The sequence below is a fragment of the Lissotriton vulgaris genome, chromosome 1_1, assembly GCF_964263255.1.
Source record: "Lissotriton vulgaris chromosome 1_1, aLisVul1.2, whole genome shotgun sequence".
In the NCBI taxonomy this organism is placed as follows: domain Eukaryota; kingdom Metazoa; phylum Chordata; class Amphibia; order Caudata; family Salamandridae; genus Lissotriton; species Lissotriton vulgaris.
The window spans coordinates 1,809,909,049-1,809,928,032 of NC_141685.1; the positions used below are offsets into that span (position 1 = coordinate 1,809,909,049).

At 47.8% G+C, this 18,984-nt stretch overlaps 1 protein-coding gene across 4 annotated transcripts in view; it reads left to right on the forward strand.

The window, feature by feature from the left end:
- The window catches only part of CHPT1 (choline phosphotransferase 1), a 492,288-nt gene that overhangs the window by 431,584 nt on the left and 41,720 nt on the right, over window positions 1–18,984 (forward strand). The window lies entirely within an intron of this gene.

Consider the following 18,984-nt stretch of genomic DNA (forward strand, 5'->3'; position numbering starts at 1 on the left):
AGGTGTAAAGACATTCTTCTGGACCATAAAAAAAACACTCTGCCAGCATGATTAGGAAAAGAGTATAGAAAAATACAATTTGAGTTAGAATAAAGTTAGATGGGAGTGTCTTGGAAGTCTTTGGACCTGATTCAAATTTGCCCAAAAGTCCCATAATATCGTACATTGTCCGACAACTTACTGAGCAGCACAATTTTGTGTCCCAAACCTCACATGCGGCCCTTGCATGTTCAGTGGTTGCTGCTGCCTACATGTAGTAGCAGCTGCTATCGAACTGGGGTGGCGGGGGAGGGTAAATAAAACAAGCATTTGCAATGCAATAGGTCTCACATTTGTTAAAGTTAGAGCGTTGGCGTTGAAAATGACAGTGTTTTGTAATTTTGCTTTTTCATTTGCAGTGGTGTAATTATACTTGCATACTGCTATTGCCAATGGTATGACTTTGTAGCACTGAAGAACAAGTCAATGGGAAATAGGTTATGAGGAAAGGGAGATAAGGTTAATATGCTGGCTGAAAAAAAATAACATCCTGGAAAAAGCAAACAGTCAAACACTTATAGGGAATGCAAGATCAAGTAAAGTATTTGAAATGTAAGCAGAAACAACATGTTTACCGCAGGGCTCGCAGTCTACATTGGCGTGCTGCTGACAATGTAAAGGTGCAGGGAGATGCTACTCCGAAGCCGCAACTAATTATGATGGGTACATAGTCCAATTTTACAAAAGTTTTTGGCTAAATTTGTGATGTTCATTTTGGAGCTCTGGTTTAATTCCTTTGTGGCCAAAAGGTCAACATCGTAGAGGATGACAGAAGCTTGTGCACACAGATAAATTAGGTAATATTGAAGATCATACAATTAGTGAGAACACCAAGCAAGTGATCTATCTCATAAACACCACTCCTAGACTTAGGGACAAACTGGTGCTTCTCTCACTGAATGCCAAAAGGCACTTCATCAACTGGAGTGGGAATTTCTGCACAGCACTACGAAAGCATTTGGGTTTTTCATTGTTATACAGGCCCAGAACCCAGAATGAAGATTAATGTACAGGTGGTCTAAGTAATATGAATAACAAGGACCCCCTGAGTTAAAAATTAATTCAATTCCTAGGTCAGGGACAAAGATATATGAAAAGTAACAACCTAGGCAATTATATCAACTTGTCTGTACAATGACAACTGGGAGAAATAACACAATGCCAACTATGGTTCTGGTTTTTATTAACACAGTTACATGAAAAATAAATATCTCATTAAAAAACTTGTACCCATATCCACTATAGACCAAATCACACAATATTAATTAAATTAATTAATTAAAAAAGGAGAATTTGGATATATGAATGCACAGCCAGGGTTGGATTGGGATTAAAAATCGGCCAGGGCACGCATAAAAAAATCGGCCCACATTTGCATAATGCCTTCCCTCCATTTACTGTTTTCAGTGTAATTTTACATAAAAAGGGGGGTGGAGGGAGTAAAAAAAATGCATGCATCAGTTTACACTAGAGAAACACACCTGAAAACAAGTAAGGCCACTTCTGCTCAGGCCCCCTGCCCCGCTTATTTTGCCTACATTAATGGGAGGCCCAGTGAAAGAAAAGGGGTGACACCTCTACCTGTTGCTGTTATACGGGAGATAACGAGTGCCCATCTCCCTCCAGAAAGGCCACTCAGACACCCACTGGGCCGCTGGCGGTATAGTCGAACAACAGAGACACCGCCCAAATCGGCCCCCAGGCTGCTCAAAAGCGGTGCTCAGGTGGAACTCGGACTGCGGCCCCTCGGGCATTGCCCGAATGCCCCCGTTACCAATCCGACGCTGTGCGCAGCTAAAACCGGGTAACACTAGGCGGAAAACACGATTTAAAAAAAGAGCTCTCCTGAGTGAACCCTCCAGGATTTGAGGTCGCAGGCATAGAGGTCGAACTTTTGTAATCAATTGGCCTTATTGGCACATTCAGAGAAATGGACTTTGGGGGCAAAGAAATGAGGCAGGAGACTTACATAGCTACTCATGACAGTCGTATAATGATTGCAGGGTGCTCACCATAGAAATTGTCATGGAGGAAAAGAATGGACAGAGATGAAGCAGGTATAAGAGCATTAGCCACGAGGGAAACCTGGAGCGTCTGGGATGAGGTGGTGAGAACCCAAAAATGCAGCAGCAATCCAGGGCCTTTTATGGTTTTCTTCGGGAACCCAGATTTTCACACTATCTTCTTCTGTGGGCTGGGAAAAAAGAGGATTTGAGGCATCACCCGTGCGCTCACCATTTGTGCTTAAGTGCCTCAACCGCTTCATTTTGAGCCTTGGTGAGCATCTGTGCCCGAGAAAGAGAGAACAGCTGCATGGTCGGTGCCAGGGCAGTCAAGCTTTTGCGGTAGATGCACGCAGCAGCTGTCTGCCCATGCTGGCCTGCAATCTGTGCTTACAGGGAAAGGAGCAAAGGTAGCCGACTAACTTTTATTCCGGACTTATCGACTGCTGTACCAATGGTGAATTGAAAGCAGGTCCTTAAGGCAGTAAAAATTCAAAATAATTGTTGCTACATTGCTTCCTAGTAGTAATTAGAAAGTTAAATATGAACCGAGCATAACAAAAACGTGAAGCGAGAAACGGTAACATACGTCAGGGTTCTAAAGGCACATACGTTCATCTAGTGAATCTGGAAAACAGAGGGAAGAGAAATTCTGCTGAGAAGCACTGAAGCCTAAACTGATGATGGAGACCAGTGGGTGGCGCTCAATGTCTTAAGGACGTAAGCGAGCTGTAATGCAGTTTATAGTCTAGTAGCTGGGGTGGGCGGAGCTAGGTGGGCTGAGGGGAAGAGGAAGGGTCAGGACAGGATGAGAGGCAGTTAAAGTAGGGACAGGGAAAGTACTGGAAGCAGATAATAAAGCACCATAGAACGTATCAAGAAGTGTCTGTGTTTATTTGTAGCACGATGCTACAACTGGCGACGAGGATGGGATGAGCATAAATGCAGCCCACAAGATCGTGTGAAGGCACCCTGTCCCCTGCAACGTCGAGAGAAGAGCTCCGTTGCCGAGTGAAGCTGATGCCGGACGAAGGAGGTCAGCAGTGAGTGACCCCGATCCTCAGAGACGCTGGGGAACCCCGAGAGAGCCATGACAGTGAGCGCTGAAACGCTCAGCAACAGAAACCATTTCGCGCCGAAAGCGCGAGTCCCGCCGGATGCGTGTCGCCCAGCATCCTTGAAGAAACAGGAGTCGGGAGCCCACTCCGACCCTGTCCAGCACCCCAAAGTGAAGAAAAGGTGCCCTGGTAGAGAGGACGCTGTCCCCGAGAACCTGCTGTCAAGCGCGGCTGAGCGCGCTGGAACCGGAGCCTGTGTGCCGTCGGAGGTCGGACAACCTCATGCCCGATGCATGAGCTTTGGCACGCTATCGGCGCTGAAGAGCGGGAACCTAGAAAGTGAGCTGGGAACCCACCCCAATCTCACCTGATGACTGCAGTGGCCGAGGAGAAGTGAAGTCTGGCGTGGACTGCCTCTGAAGCCAACCGTCGGTGAGTCCTGAGTGACCTGGAGTGAATGAACTGGGAGAGCAAGCCTCGTGTATGCTTGCAGTGACGGCGGCCATCTTGAAGTCAGGCGCCTTGCAGGACAAAACCCTTGATTGTTGCAGAGCGGCCATTTTGAGGTCAGGCACCCAGCAGAAACAAGCATTGATGAGAGCAAATAAACAAGCATTGGCTAAGAGAAAGTAACAAACAAGCATTGAAAAAACAAGTAAACAAGCATTGGCAAATAGAAGGAAACAAGCACTGTCAAGAGCAAATAAACAAGCATTGGCAAATAGAAGGAAACAAGCACTGTCAAGAGCAAATAAACAAGCATTGGTGTAAAGGAATAAACAAGCGTTGGAAAAAGCAAATAAACAAGCATTGGCGAATCGAAAATAATTAACACACAAGCAGTGGTGAGGGTACATAAAGACACAGCGACACAATGTCGAACCACGGGACACCAGCCAATTCACCACCGCGAAACGAAATCAAGGGAGGAACACATCTCCGAGCACCAGAACCCCTGACCGTGACCCCCGGAGGGAGCATGGGTCCCAAGTGGCAAGAATGGCTGGAAGATTTTGAAGATTACATTGAGGGGTCCAAAGTAACAGCAGACAAGGAAAAGCTAATTGCCCTCCGTAACCTAGCAGGTCGAGAAGTGAGCAAAATAATTAAAGACATTCCAACTGCAGATGCTGATACATATGTCAAAGTACGTGAGGCCTTAAATAAAAAGTTTCTCCACAAAAGAAACGTGGACTATGAGCGCCACACATTCCATCAGGCACACAGGGAAAAGAGGAAGCGATGAGCACGTTCATCATTCATCTACGACGGCTGTCGAGATGCTGCGAGATTGAAACTTTCTCACCTGACGCTGCCATCAAGACGCAAATCATAGCCGGATGCCACTCAAATGCTCAGAAGGCGGCTGCTAAGAAAACCGCATGAGATAGGAGAGATCGAGGAAATGATTTCGCCTGTATGACCAGGCAGAAGAACACACCGCCAACATGGAAACGGGACACGGTGTGAGTCATGAGAAAATACACCGTGTTCAGGAGCAACGCAGTAGCGGACGAAAATATTCACAAGAGAAGCAATGGAGACTGAGACAATCATCACACCAACGAAGCCCGGAATATAGAAGAAAAGAACCAGGACGAAGGGACCGGAAACCAGAAAGGCCCAGACGATGTTATCGATGCAGATATGATTATCCTCACATAGACTCCTGTCCAGCTATGGGCCAGCGGTGCCGGAAGTGTGGACGATCGAATCTCTTCGAAGCGATGTGTGGGAACTACCACAAGGAAAGGCGAGGTGAAACAACGAGATCATCTCGCTCAGACACCAGAAGACACCACATCCGAGCTGTTCAAGGAGAGCCCGCGCGGTCCCAAAACTCATCGCATTCCAGCCGAGAGTCACGTAGATCGCATTGGGAGCGCAGATCTCTAGCCCGGGAGTTGAGATCGTCATCCTCCAGAGACTCGGCTTACACGGTGGAATACGTAAACATGATCGCTGACCCTGACCAACTCAAAAGGTATCCACGACTAGACATAAAAGTGGGGAACCACGACACCAAATTCGTAATGGACAGCGGGGCTTCGCTGAACTACATTCCAGTTACGGAACATGAGAAAATGATTCCGAAGCCTCCATTGACTTATGCACCAGTTCGTGTCTTCACGTGGATGTCCAAAAAACCACTTCCTTGTCTGGGCAAATTCCACACGACTCTCACGCATGACAACATCTCCATACCGGCAGTGATCCACGTCATCAAGGGCCCTGAGGCCGACTGCCTACTCAGTCTCCCCACTGCAGAGCGCCTTCGCCTAGTGGAAATCCTGTTCAAAGTCAATGACAATCCAGACTGCATCAGCAAATTTCCCAAGCTATTTCAATGCCTAGGCAAGCTGAAAGGGTGTCAAATCCATCTGCACATCAACGAACGGATCAAACCTGTTGCGCAGCACCCACGAAGCTTTCCATTTCACCTACAAAGTGCCGTTGAAGACTAATTGCAGGAACTTTTGTCTGCAGACATCATAGATCGGACAGATGGCCCGACTCCCTGGGTGTCCCCAGTGGTCATTGTACCCAAGAAAGGAACTCCCAACAAAGTAAGACTATGCGTTGACATGCGCCTGCCGAATACGGCAATTGAAAGGGAGCGACACCCTGGACGGCATCTTAGCGACATGATTGCTGCACTGAATGGCGCCAAAGTATTCTCAAAATTAGACCTGAACAAGGGCTATCACCAACTTGAGTTAGACGTCAACTCTCGCTATATGTCCACGTTTGCTACCCACCTGGGACTCTACAGGTACAAACGGCTGAGCTTTGGTGTCTCTTCTGCTGCTGAGATCTTTCAGGACGCGATCCGGCAAATTATCCAACATATCCCCAACACCTTGAACTATAGTGACGACATCCTGGTCTACGGATCCGATGTTCGCGAGCACGACATTGCTCTTGACCGTGTCTGTCATGCCCTGTTGGAAGCAAACCTGACGTTGAACAAGGAAAAATGTGAATTTCACCAAGCGACTCTGAAATTCTTTGGCCACATCTTCTCAGATGAGGGCATGAAGCCGGACCCAGACAAAATTGCAACTCTGAACAACACCAAGAGCCCGCAAGACGTCAATGACTTGAGATCATTCTTGGGGAAGGCCAGCTACTGTGCCCGCTACATTCGTGACTACGCGACCATCAGTCACCCTCTTCGGGCCTTCACCAAACTGGGTCAACCATTTGACTGGACTCCTGAGTGCGAGCGAGCATTCAAAGACATCAAGCGTGCTGTGGAATCAGCTGACAGCCTCTCGTACTTCAACCCACAGCGGAAGACTGAGATCACAGTTGACGCCAGCCCCGTTGGCTTAGGGGCCATCCTGGCTCAGTATGATCACGACTCTGACCAAAGGCGGATTGTTGCCTATGCCAGCCGCAGCCTCTCCGATCCTGAGAAAAAGTACTCTCAGCCAGAGAAGGAGTGTCTTGCCGTGGTGTGGGCGTGCGAACACTTTCATGTTTTCATTTAGTGCAAACATTTTACCCTGATCACGGATCATCAGGCGCTAGTCACCATTTATGCCAACCCGAAATCCAAGATGCCTCCGCGAATTGAGAGATGGGGTCTCAGGCTTCAGGAGTACACTTTCACAATTGTTCACAAACCGGGGAAGGCGGAGAACCCGGCTGACTACATGTCCCGCCACCCTCAGCCGTCTTCAGAATCCAAACCATCGATCACTGAGGAATACATCCACTTCGTGGCTGACCAGGCATTGCCACCTGCCATCCCCATGGATGTTATCCGGGAAGCCACAGCCCAAGACACCGTCCTACAAATAGTACTCCGCAGGATACAAACTAACAGATGGAGATACAACCCGCAGGAAGAGGACACCGACCCCACAGTCCGGAAAGAGATACAAGCATTCCGGCATGTGTGCGATGAACTGTCAGTCACCACTGAAGGAATCATTCTACGAGATCACAGACTCGTCATTCCAAGTCAATTAAGGCAGGGAGTTGTCAATCTGGCCCATGAAGGCCACAGAGGAGTAGTGTCCACTAAGCGCGCATTAAGAGAACGTGTTTGGTTTCCTTCTCTTGACCAAATGGTAGAGGATACATTGAAAGACTGTCATCTCTGTCAGCTGACCAGTAAATGCAATCCTCCGGCACCACTGCAAATGACCGCCCTAAACAGCGGAGTGTGGCAAGAAGTTGCCATGGACTTTTATGGACCACTTCAATCTGGGAAGTATGTGATCGCTATAATCGATGAGTACTCAAGATTTCCTATCGCCCAAATAGTACCGTCCACCAGCGCCGCCTGCACACTCAAGGTGCTTGACGAGGTATTTGCAACCTGGGGTGTTCCCAGAGAAGTTAAAACGGACAATGGGCCCCCATTTAATGGACACGAATTTAGTGCATTTGCAAAGCACATGGACTTCAAGCACAGAAAAGTCACGCCACTCTGGCCACAAGCCAATGGCACTGTTGAAAGGTTCATGGCTACCATCAAAAGGACATTCCAGCAAGCAACAGCTGAGAAGAAGTAGCTGCAGGCTGCTCTGAATGAAGTTCTCAGGGCTTAGAGGACAACCCCTCACTCAACCACCGGGCAATGCCCTGCGACCCTCATGCTGGGGCGGACAATGAGAAATCGCATCCCGACATGGGAAGGAGCCCTGCAAGAGGTATTGCCGAGTCACAGTCACCACGAAATGGCCGCGATTGACAGACACAACAAAGACAAAATGAAGACATATGCCGACGCCAAGAGGAGAGCGAGGTCGCCATCTCTACATGAGGGAGATCATGTCCTCGTCAAACAGGAGCAACAGAAAAAGACTGATTGTCGGTTCCGTAATGAGCCACTGCTGGTTACCAAACAAAAGGGCACCATGCTGACTGCGGAATCTGAACACCGTCGAATTACCAGAAATGTCTCTCACTTTAAGAGATGTCCTCAAGACACGGAGGAACCGGTGACAAGCGCAACCAGCACTCGTACACCGGTAGAATCCGATCATGGTCACCCGGAAAACACAGGTCAGTCGGATGGGCCCTCGTCAAGTACGTCCACTGGGACCATGTTGTTGCGACCCCGTCGTGACATTCAGCCACCAAAGAGACTCATCGTAGAGATGGACTGAAGTTAGTGTGTCTGTTTGCTTTATTAAGAAAGGGGGAGCTGTAATGCAGTTTACAGTCTAGTAGCTGGGGTGGGCGGAGATAGGTGGGCTGAGGGGAAGAGGAGGGGTCAGGACATGATGAGAGGCAGTTAGAGTAGGGATAGGGAAAGTACTGGAAGCAGATAATAAAGCTCCATAGAACGTATCAAGAAGTGTCTGTGTTTATTTGTAGCACAATGCTACATGAGCCTCCCGCTATAGTGCACATAGGCCCGCCATCTTAGATGTTCCCCTTATAAAAAGCCCTATAGTTTAAATCTACCAACTTAATATTTATATTTTTGGGGCAATGCAAGAAACCCTGCACATGAACGCTTGTGATATACATTTGTTGATCACAAATACAGGATGGTGCCCGTGTGGAGCAGCGACGTGCAGTGATGCTGTGCGTGAACGCAGGAAGCATTGAAGCAATACGAGGGCGGGGACAAAAGCATAGCAATATGGGTTGGGTGACCAGATTGGGGCTGGAAAATGTGCCTGTTCACCGCTAATTTTTGAAGGGCTTAGAGCCCGAGGCGGTTCCTTTATAGCCCGCTCCTGGTCTCGGTGCTTAATAGAAGAATCTGAGCCTTCTTTCCTCAGCCTGGCGGCCGTTGAGCTTTATGAAACTGGGCACATGGCGGCCGGGACACGGGCGCTGCGCTAATATGTGCTTTACGTTCTGCTGCTCTGCTTGTGAAATACGGTGTTTGACATACAGAAATCGTTACTGCTACACATCAAACAAAGGAGTGATCTGTCACACGAGGAGGACATCAGTGTTTACTTTTCTGTCTCGTCACCCATAGCTCGGAGAGAGAGAGGGGATATGCACATGGAAAGAGTGCGATTGGATGTACAGCCTGCATATCATTATCATCCCCGTGATGAAAACAGTAGTTAGGCTCTGCTGCTTCCGGACTAAACGGAAGTCAGCTTCGCATCAACAGCCAATCAAAAAACATCTAACAAATACAATGACAAACTTTAACTTAAGGCAAGCAACAACAGAAATAACACAGAGTTTCACCTAATTTACTAATTACATGATGCCTCGTAGAGGCAGCGCAAGAAGTGGATTAATATAACAAGATGAATTACTTAGATTGAGGAAAGACTGGAAAACTATTGGGATGAAGTAAAAGTATGTACACACATTAATTCACATGTGTTGTTTACAAAATCACATAACAAAGGGAGGTGGAGTCGCCATCATATTCAAAGATACCATCAGCTGCATGACCTACACAGACACAGACACACCCGCCAGCTACATGGAACACCTCACATGCATGATACGCATCACAGCCAACTTCTCACTTGGCGGATCCTCATACACAGACCACAAGGACCCAAAACCTATTTCGCCAGCGACATCACAGACTTTGTTGCACCCCTCATCAACTCTGCCAGCACCTTCATCCTCCTCTGAGACATTAACTTTCACCTAGAAGACCACACTGACCCAAGCTCCATCATTCTCCCAGAAAACCTCAGGAATCTTGGTCTCACACAGCATGTTGTTATTATTCCGAAACTTGTAGTGTGCGTAGCTACCCCAAGGGGTTTCCTAGCGCATGGTGGAAGTAGGGAACAGAGAGGGAGAAGTCTGAGAACAAGTTAGAAAGTCAGGTCTTTAGACCCCTGCCCTGCGGAATGCGGGAAAAGATGTAGAGTCTCTCAGAGAAGCTTTCAGGGAATTCCATAGTGTTGGCCCTAGATAGGAGAAAGAATGACCTTTGATGCAGTCCAGACAGGTTTTTGGTACCACGAACCGAGTCTGTTGAGCGGATCGCAAGGGACGGGAGGGATGGTATAGGTGGGTTAAATCCAGAAGGTATTTAGGGGCAGATTCAGATTTGACCCTGAACATATAGCAACGTGTTTTAAACTTAATACGGTTAGACACACTCAACCAGTGTTATGTTATGTTAAAAAAGATTTGTAGAATGCATGGCTGCCACAGCAACAGGGCGTCCCAGCGCTAGAACCAGAAACAACGTTGCAGGGTGAAGATAGGGGGGGCATTCCGGAAAGAAGCAGGTTTTTATGGCCTTTCTAAATGCCACGTGAATCTGAATGGTCCTGATCGTCACAGGAAGGGTGTTCCAAAGGTCTGACGCCATCACCCTGCTCTTGCTCTTTTGACTCAGGGAACACATGTCAGGTGCAGATCCGTGGGGCGCAACTTATGGCGTGGTATATACAACAAGAGAAGATCGGACAAGATAGGGGGCGCTTGATGGGTGAAGATTTTGTGGACTATGCACAAGGTCTTGAAATTAATTCTCTTGTCCACCGGCAGCCAGTGTAATTTAGGAATGTGTTTCGACACTGAACAGAATTTAGGGAGAGCAAATGCTGCCGAATTTTGCACTTTCTCAGATGATGTATCCCAGATTTATTAGCACCCAGATACCGGGAATTGCAATAACCAATCTGGACCGAATCGTAGGTTGGATAATGATTTGGCGTGTTTGTAGGTCAAAAAACCCTAGCAGCGGTTTAAGTCGGTACAGAAGCACAAAGCAAAGCCCTGCCGCTGCTATTGTCTGTGCTTCAAAGGACAATCCGTTGTCAACTCAAACACCCAGATTTTTCACAACCTCCATGGGCGAGGGAGCGGACCCAAGCTTGTCGGGCCACCACTGGTCGACCCATCAGTGAGTATCTTTTCCTAGCAGCAGAATTTCAGATTTGCTGGTGTTGAGCTGCAGGCAGTTTGCCGACATCCAGTCCTCTACAGCCAGCATATCCTCATGAAATTTGATTACGTTCTGGTTAGAGTAGTTGGAGAAGGAGATCACCAGCTGAGTGTCATCAGCATAGGATACTAATGACAGTTCTCTATTTTTTGCCACCACCACAAGGGGTTGTATATAGATATTAAAAATCTTCAGGCTCAGTGACAATCCCTGAGGTACTCCATAGCGGATGGCATATTCCTGAGAGCAGTGAGGGGGAGCGATAACCTGAAATTATCTGCCATCCAGAAATTATGTGATCCTGGCTAGTACATCCTGTCCGATACCTATCTCCTGCAAGCGCGTCAGCGGGATCTCATAAGACACCGTGTCAAATGCAGCAATGAGGTCAAGTAGGATCAGGTCTGATATGTTTCCTCATCTAGCGAGCTCTGTATGTGTTCCATCACCGCCAACAGGGCGAATTTGGTACTACTGTGCGATCTAAAGCCGTTCTGTAGAGAGTCCAGTATCTTGTTGGACTCTACGTAATTTGTTAGGATGGAATCAACATAGGATTCAGTGGCCTTAGTTAGGAACAAGAGCAGAGAGATGGGGCAATAATTTTCAGGTTTAGATTCGTCCAAGGAAGGTTTCTTCGGCAGCAGGGGAACTTTGGCATGCTTCCATGCGGCAGGTACTGTGACCAGAGACAGGTTAATCAGCTCACAATACACACCGGCAAAAGGTGTTCTTGGAAATTTCGGAACTGGTCAGGTTTCATCGGGTCGGCTGGGGAGGCACATTTAGGTCACGAAGAATGCCGGAGACTGAGGTGAACTTGGGTAGGCGGTAGTGAAGCCTGGCAGCTGCGTTCTGCACAAGTTGCAGTCTATAGATATTGGATTTGTCAGCTCCTAGATACAGGACGTTACCATAATCCAGTTTTTCCATCACAAGAGCTTGTATCAAAGTCCTCTGCGCTGGGAGAGGAACCAGCCATAAGAGCTTTTTTAACCACTTCAGGACTGCAAAGCAGGTAGACTTCACCATGGCCACTTGTTGGTTCATGGAGAGTGACTCATCCACAATGAACCCCAAATTCTTAACTCTGCTAGGAGTGTGCAGAGCTCCCAGTTCGGCAGGCCAGGCCTGTGGCCCCCAGAGATCAGGCCTTTGCCTAGAATCATAACTTCAGTTTTGTCTCCAATGAGTTTGAGCACATTATTCTGCATCCAGACCTTGCTCAAGCCCAAACTAAAGTGCGAGGGTCCGTGTCCTTGGTGTCGAAGAGAGGGAGAACATAATCTGGGTATCGTCAGCATAGGAAAAAAAGAGACAGGCCCACATTTTTGACCACCTCCGCTAAAGAGCGGATATATATATATATATATATTGAATAGCAGAGGGCTCAACACTGAGCCCTGTGGAACTTCACAGGGGAAGGCGGAAGCCGGGAGTTAGATTTATTTGCACTAATTTTAAATGCACTTCACCTCGCCGCTTTGTTTTTAATAAAACTCATTGCACTCCCTCATATTTTAGCCATCTTGCTCACATTCTTTAGCGCCGCATTGAGGATCTTGATTTCCCTCATCTCAGCCGATTAGGAGCTGAATTGGGGTCGGGGCTTGGAGGTGGCCGGCTACGCACAGCGGCCATCTTGGGAGGAGGCAGGTTGCTGCTTTAGTCTTTGGGGCGGAAGCGCTGGTCCCGTGCTGAAGCACATAAATTAAGACGGGCACTCCTTCGTACGGCGCGAAGAGGCGCGTCCGCTACCGCGAAGGAGCGCCTAAGGAAAGCCCGTCTGTGCCCGTCCGTGTCAGGACGGGCCAGGGGCTAGGAGGATGGGGCCCTTCGTTCCTGAGAAAGTACAGTATAGCGGGGAAGAGCTTCGGTTATTGAGAGGTTCTGTGCCCGCTCTCTGTCCCAGCCTTATTCCATTGAAGGTGGTAAGGACCCTCTGCCATCAATGTAACTCTAATGAAAACGCCAAACCATATTCGTTAGCACTTTTGAACTGTCGGTCCCTCCTGAGGCACGCAACTGAAATTTGCCTGCTTCTGGAGGAGCGTGACCCTGACGTCCTTTTCCTGACGGAAATGTGGCTAACGGAGTCATCTGACCCTGATATAGGTCAGGCTCTCCCCCCCAGTTATTCGATCTGTAGGCAGGACCGCCAAACTGGTCGAGGAGGAGGGGTCGCAATCATTTATAAGACTCTATATGTGTGCCGAACATCTGAGAGTTCTCTCTCGGAGTGTGAAAGTATGGCATTTTCCATTGCCTTTTCCCCTATGTGTACTTTTTCAGGGATCTTGGTCTACAGACCACCTGGAGCACATAACAGTTTTTGTAGTGATCTCTAGGATAAGATCACCCATACTATTAGTAGTACTTCAAACATCTTCATGTTAGGTGATTTTAATATACAACTGGACATTTTATAGGCTCCTTCATCGCAAGACCTATTGGAGGTTCTAGGGATTCTACAACTAAAACAAATTGTGTCTGGACCCACCCACCTAGCGGGACATTTGATTGACCATTTTTTCACCAATCTCGGAGACATTGGTTGTGAAGAGTCTCTTTTTGTCCCATGGTCCGACCATTCACTTCTGTCGTTTTCCTGGACCCCGTCCGACTTAAATCATCCAGTTAAAATAACTAAGAAACTTAACTGCATCTGGTCCAAATTATCCCTGGACTGGGTCGCAGCCCTGAAGGTGCTCCCCCCTGTCTGCCAGGATAATCCTATTGTAGCTAACACCTCTTTTAATGATGGTTAGAGACCACTTTAGATTCCACTTTACCCAAGAGAGAGGTTTTCCATCGCAGTGGATCAAACAAAATGCCTTGGTATTCCACTGAATTAAAAAGCCTCAAACAATGTTGCAAGCGGGCCGAAAGAAAATGGAGGAAACATTTCTCAGTTGTTAATAAAAATGAATATAGAGTTACTCTAAGAATATATAAGAATCAATTAAAAACCGCACAATCCGCTTACTATCAGGAAATTTGCTGCTGCGGCTAATAAACGTAGGGAAATTTTTAAAATCTTTCAATCTTTGGTCAACCCTCCCCCCCCCCGGTTAATGCAGCCTCTGACCCCCAGAAACGCTGTGATGACCTGGCCTGCTTCTTTGCGAACAAGGTGACCAATATCTATTCTGTTTTTCTACCAGGCCCCCAACCCCGTAGTTCTACTGAGTGTGGTGTTGTCCTTTCTCCTGTAAGTGGCCCTGGCTCCCCTGTACTCCTGGACTCCTTTCCTCTGCTTGATCTACCTATGGCAGAAAGTCTCCTCGGCAACCTTAAATCTGGGTCCCCCTTGGATGTCGCTCCCCCCTCGGTCCTTAAACAGGTCTCGGCGATTGTCTGCCCTGTTATAAAAGACGTCATTAATTCTCCCCTGGCAACAGGCGTTGTTCCTCCTTCCTGGAAGCATGCCAGGGTTAAGGCCCTTTTAAAAAAACCTAGCCTGGATCCTGAAGATTGGTCCAGTTATCGGCCTATTTCGCTGCTGCCAGGACTTAGTAAAATGGCAGAAAAACACGTCAATCAGGCTCTCTCTTCTTTTATTGAGAGCTCGGGAGCCCTTCACCCCACTCAAACTGGGTTTAGAGTCAAGCAAGGGACGGAAACGGCACTAGTGGCCGTAATAGAGGAGACTAGGAAGATTGTGGATGCCGGAGGCTGCGCAGCGGTGGTCCTGTTGGACCTCAGTGCAGCCTTCGACACAGTTAACCACCCTCTCCTGATCCACCGCCTGCAGCAGGTAGGAGTCACAGGTATGGCTCTCAAATGGCTCCAGTCCTTTCTTTCCGGGAGATCCTTCTAGTTTTTCGAAGACGATTCATCATCTTAACAACTGCCACTACATCATGGCGTGCCCCAGGGATCCTCACTCAGCCCGACCAGGTTTAACATCTACATGAGTCCACTTGCTGATGTGGTTCTTCCCTGGGGAATTCAGCTGGTCACCTATGCCGATGATACACAGTTGGTCGTCTCCCTGGCTAGGGCTGATTCTTTGGACCCTGGAATTAATAATCTAGCCCCTTGTCTTACCAAGATCCTGGACTGGATGGATGCGTCATTTCTCAAGCTGAACGGTTCTAAAACCGATATCATGCTATTGGGCTACAAGGCCCCCATCAACCTTCATCCTTGGTAGCCGAAATGTCTTGGTCCTCCCCCAACCCTAAGAACCAAACTAAGAGTCCGGGAGTCTGCCTTGACTCCACCCTGGGATTTCAAGTCCAGGCCAGAAAAGTTGCTGCGACCTGCTTTGGTCTGCTCAGGCTCCTTAGAAAGATCCTGGTTCTTCTTCCATTCGAGGCCAGACGCCTACTAGTCCAGTCCCTTATACTTTCCCGGCTGGACTATGCAAATGCGGTCTATCTTGGTGCCCCAGTAGGCTCCATTAAAATATTGCAATCTGTCCAGAACTGCGCAGCTCGTACTCTTGGACGTGCCGAAACGCAGCTCTGCGAAGGCTGCTCTGCGGTCTCTCCATTGGCTCCCGATTCGTGAAAGGATTTTGTTCAAAACCATGTGTATAGCCCATAAAACTATTGCAAATAATGGCCCGGCCATTCTTCGCCCACTGTTCCGCCGCCATCAATCTTCCAGAACTCTGAGATCTAACCATCTTAACCTGCTGGTAGTGCCAAGGGTGAAGCGGTCACGCATGGGTGGTCGCCAGCTCTCCCTCCATGCAGCTAAATTCTGGAACCAACTTCCCGAGAACATTAAGCTCGAAGCCAATCATCCGGCCTTCAGGAAACGGCTTAAGACCTTCCTGTTTCACTGAATGGTAATGTCTCTTAAATCAGGTCTAAGGCGCTGGGATGCCCCCGGGTAGCCATGCGCTATATAAGAAAGTACTCATTCATTCATTCATTCATTCATTCATTCATTCATTCATTCATTCATTCAAGGCATGAGAGTTTGATCTGACGATAAAGAGGCGACCTGCAAGGTTCGGTCCTTAAGGAAAGAGCAAACCCATTCCAAGGCTGTTCCGTCACGCCCTAGTGACTGCAGTTCGCCCAGGAGAATATGGTGGGACACCATGTCAAAGGCAGCGCTAAGATCTAACAGGATGAGTGCCACAGTTTAACCCTCATCCAAGTGGTGCCTTAGCATTTCTGTAAGAGATTCAGTAGAGAGGCCAGCTCTAAACCTAGATTGGGAAGGATGTAGAAAATTCTGGGTTTCCACAAAGGAGGACAGTTGGCCATTAACGCTCTTCTCCAGAATTTTTGAGAAAATGGGGGGCCGAGAGAATGGACAGAAGTTAGAGGGATTGGAAGGATCCAAGCTTGCTTTCTTTAGGAGGGGGAGGACCATTGCATATAATCTTTGGGGGATCATCCCTTCCTTTAGAGAAGCATTACAGAGATCCTTTAGTATCAATAGTATGGAAGGATCCAGCTGGCCCAACAAATGGGGAGGTAGGGGATCAAGGGGGATCCTGATTTGGTGGTGTGATGGATGCAGTTAAAGGATGTGGTGTCGCAGGGGGCCCAGGTAGCTAGTTTAGGTGGGGTCTAACGCTGTGTGTGGAATCAGCTGCATAAGTAAGCCTAAAGTTCTGCCTAATAGGTGGGTCAGATTTTTCCAATTGCAAATCGTGTGAGCATTTGCTCAACAGCTCGGAATGCATATTAAAAAAGTTTGTTAATAAAAAAGAGAGCAAGTTCTTCACATTGGCTGTGGGAGAGAGCTGGGGAGGTCGTGGATTGCCCGGGGTCAGACACTACCTTAAAAGAATTTTAGCACTGTTTGGGGCTTTAGAAACTTTTGAGAATAAAACTCAGCGTGACCGGTTTTACTGAGACTGTGGTATTTTTTAAGGTAGTTTTGTTTTCTTCAGTGTAAAGTTTCCTCCAGCGCCTTTCAAGCGTTCATGTTACCGAATCCCTGCCTACACTGCCGTATACCAATTGGACCTGATTTTTTTCCTCGGTCACATCACAGTCAACAAGGCAGCAACTATGAAGGTTTTTAGAAAAAACAATGCCTCACGAACCACTTCTGCAACCACCAGCTACTCCACTCCAAGCAGTCTGGATTCAGGCTTAACCATAGTATAGAAACCGCAATCATCATCCCCACAGAAAGCATCCGCATGATCCTTGACAGCCTTCACTCTCCTGGACCTCTCTGCAGCATTTGACAAAGTCTCTCACCCCATCCTTCTCAAGTGTCTGCATGAGATTGGCATCCAAGGACGCACTCTCCAATGGATTTCTTCCCTCTTAACAGACAGAGCACAAGTTAACCTGTCAGTCTTGCACCTTACTCTTAGGAAGCCCGCAAATTCATCTGCGGAGGGCCTTACAAGTCATAGCTCAGCCCCACTCTCTTCAATGCATACATAATCCTTCTGGCCAGCGACATTCATGCACACAACATGAACATCCTCTCCTACGCAGATGACATTCAACTCATATCCTCCCTCTTGGACAAACCCCCAACATAAGAAACAAGTTCTCCGCCTGCATTACTGAAGTTGGTAACTGAATGAAAGCTAACATCCTCAAGCTGGACACCAACAAGACAGACATAGGGATCTGCAGCAAGAACACATCACCATGGGTCTCCAGCTGGTGGCCGGCCAAACTCGGACCCACACTCAGAACCAACACCAGAAACCTTGCAACAATCATGAACAGCAAAATAGGCATGACTGCAAAAGTCAATGCTGTCCCTGCATCCTGCTTCTACACCTTGAAGGTGCTGCAGAAGATCTTCAAATGGTTTCCAAGCGACACTAGAATATCTTTCTCTCATGCCCTAGTCACCAGCAAGTTGGACTATGGGAACAGTCTCTATGCCAGGATCACCAAGCAACTCACTAGAAGGCTACCAACAATCCAGAACTCTGATGCCAGACTGATCCTCAACCTCCCACAGAGAACTCACATCACTCCACCCCTTGCTTCTGATACACAAACATCCCCAACTCATAGTTCTCGCACACACATTCAAGTCACTACACCATTCACTCACATAGCATGAATACACAGAACCAGATCAGGAGAACTGATGTTCTCTTACATCGCTCCTAAAGTGTGGAACAACCCCCCCAATCCATATCAGAGCTTACGTCTTCTTAAATTCTGCAATTAGCAGAAGACCTGGCTTTCTAATTAACAAACCTATCACAGGCAGGGCTAGTCACACACTTGCTCAGTGTCCGGATACCCTCGCGGGTGATAGTGCGCTTTACAACTACATATATATATAATGGGGGAGGTTGTTCCAGGATGCTTGTTTCCACTCCAGGGAAGACCTGGCCTGGCAGATTAGGCTATACTCTTCCCATGGGGTGCGAGGTTAAGAATAATTTTAATATGGCTGGGTCCAAACTGGGGTGGCATGGTGAGCAAAAGAACGATGGATTTAACCCAGATCTCTTGACTGGGAGTGAGTGTTTGAAAGGTTTCAACACTCACATCCATCATCTTGTGTTTGCAGCATTCTTAAAAAAAACATCTCCTTATTAATACTGCCGGCAGAAGAGCAACATTTGATCATATAATACTTTTTTTAACCAAAATCACATTTAAATATGTAGTTTGCGGGGGCGGCAATAGCCACGCAATTGCGCCTGATTCAATTTAAATACTTACATCGGGTGTACTTCACCAGGGTGTGATTGTGGAGAGCAGGAATGATTGTATCCCCCCCGAGTGTCTTTGATGTGGTTCAGAAGAGGGCACCTTCTTGCATACGGTCTGGGCTGTCTTTCGTTACACAGGTTCTGGAGTGGGGTGTTTTCCTGCTTATCAGAAGTCCTGGGTTGGGAGCGTCTTTGTTCGCCGCGTCTGGAGCTGTTACATGTTCTGGAGGGGGTGGGAGGGTAATAGATATAAGCGACACCTATTGTTGCTTGGTCTCACCTTGGCAAAGAGGGATTTAGCGAGTGCGTGGAAGGCACCCCAAGCCCCGTCGCTGACAGCGTGGAGAAACGGGTTAGATTCCTGCATGGGTCTAGAATTGCCGATCTTTACTACCAGGGGGTGTCCCCGTAAACATTATGAAA